The sequence below is a fragment of the Plasmopara halstedii genome (genome assembly GCF_900000015.1).
Source record: "Plasmopara halstedii genome assembly, contig: Scaffold_1898, whole genome shotgun sequence".
Classification (NCBI taxonomy): Eukaryota; Oomycota; class Peronosporomycetes; order Peronosporales; family Peronosporaceae; genus Plasmopara; species Plasmopara halstedii.
This window is the reverse complement of record NW_020188806.1, coordinates 216001-218315: the sequence shown is the minus strand read 5'-3', so window position 1 is coordinate 218315 and position 2315 is coordinate 216001.

Here is a 2315-nt window from a genome sequence, read left to right as displayed (position 1 = left end):
TGCCAGACACCATCAACGGAGTCGGTACAGCAACGCTGTTCGTGGATCGTGTTTTCCGTCAACACGGACTTCCAGAGTCGATTGTATCTAATAGAGCCCCCCGTTTCACGGGAAACGTTTGGTCGACTAACTTCAAGATTCTAGGCACCAAGCTGAATATATCAACAGCGGATTATCCGCAGACTGGATGGTCGAACCAAAAGGCTGAATCGTGACATCGTAGACATTCTTCGCAGCGTCTGCGCTGAGCGCTGGAGCGCCATGTTGCCACCTGTAGATTTTGCACTGAACAATGAAGTGCATTCGTCTACCAGCTACACGCCGTTCTACGTGAACGGGCTGATTCCCCCTCGCGTCCCGCTGACGCCGCCATCCCATGGCGCAGTGCTTGGTGGGGGAGGAAAAACCGAACGGCTAGCTGATGTCAGCCCCCTCACCATCCGCAAAAAATTGGATGGCTGCTTGTCTACCAGACTGAGTGTCCTAGGAAACATTCACAATGCGATGGCTGAAAGCCAAGACCTGCAAAAGAATATGCAGATTAAATGGAAGAGGCAAAGTGGAAAGCTTTAGGGTCGAAGACCTGGTTTTACTAAATTCTAAAACCTGCCTACACATGCGGCCTCTGCTGTCTTCAGGACAAGATTTGTCCACGGTTCATCGGACCGTTAAAGGTTGTGGCCAAGCGGGGCCTAGCGTATACGTTGAACCTTCCCAAACGGATGATCGCCCACCCGGTGTTTTACGTGGGCTTGCTCAAACCATACCGGGATCCGGCGCAAATGAACGCGGAAGGGTTGACGCTGGAGCGGATCCCACAGGCCCTCGGCCACCCAGAAGTTGAACCAGCAACTGGTTTTGAGCACGGAGTGCAACAACCTCCATTTATAATGGTATTAAGCGCTCCACCGTCGCATTCAGCGACGCAATCGCCTGCTCCACGGCTAGGAGTTGCTCCGACAGAGCGCGATAGCCCTCAAGGCGAGGCAACCGGCGCACGACATGCTTTAAATCGTCAAGAGCGTCCACACAGCGATATGCTTCTTCAGCATGACGCTCAGCGGAGCCCCGATCACAAAGGACCTCGTCCTTAAGAGCTCAAAGAGCATCACGAGTCACCGGTCGGCGGTCGATCCGGTCGTCACTGCCCGCCACCGACACTTCTCGATGAGAACGGTGACGTCAACTATCACGTGGAACGTCTAGTGAGAAGACATCGTCACCAGGGTCAAACCCAATATCTGGTGAAGTGGCGAGGATATCCCGACTCGGAAAACTCGTGGGAGTTTGAGGCACCACTTTGGCAAGATGGCCCAGTCAATGTAGGCGATTTTGATCGAAAAGATCAAGACATCCTGCGTCATCAGACGCCCCGCGACCCCCGGCAATAGCCAGGGAAGTAGACGGGTCATGAGCTGAGCTCAAGCAGTGGCCCTGAGCTCTTGTAGTCGAAGACACAGAGTTCGCGGGAGCATTAGGGGTGGTTTACTCATACGTCGCAGGGCGACAATCCGAAGGAAGTCGATGGCGTGCCTCGATCTTGGTGAACTCAAAGCGGAGGTGTCGCTCCACACGCACACCTACTTCCTTGTGGCTCAACGGCAGGTTATGCAGCGAGGAAAGTTTTCGGTGCCGTTGCATCCATCGCTCAAAGAGCGCTTCGTCATCTGTAGTGCTTTCGCCAGAGGCAAGCACTACAGGTATTGTCCGCATTGCGGGTACACGAGAGCCACCTCGTTGAGCACTCAGACGAGTGCGATAATCGCTTAAGGGAATTTCTTGTGGGACCAAGAAGAGTTTTCCGTGTGGCAAGTTCATCATCCGTTCTAGCCGGGGTCCGTGTTACCGCGTCCTTCGCTTCCACAGCGGGATACACTGGGCGGAAGCCATAGTCCACACGAGGGTCAATGACTGACCGTGGATGGTCGCGCTATAGAGCCGCCTTATGGGCAGCTTCAAGCTGCCGCCTCTCTGCCCCGACGATGTCATTGGTGATTACACGACGTTCCTCGGCTTACGAGAAGTCAGGGAACGGGCATGGGGTCCGCAATGCGCGAGCAGGGCTCGTATCATGCCGCTGGCGCAGCTCGCCTTCCTCGTCATCTCATGCGGGATAAGGAGTGTCAGACTCGTAGTCGACCACCTCCACATCCTCAACGAGGTCACTCGTCATTGATAGCGTGCGCAAAGCGCGACGCTCGTGCTCATCGAGCCTAGGATGTACATCCCCCGTTGCCGCGGACGCACTGTCCGACATCATATCGCGTGCGGGAGACGAAGTTGGGCTCTGCCTGTGCTCGGTGTCAGAACCAGCG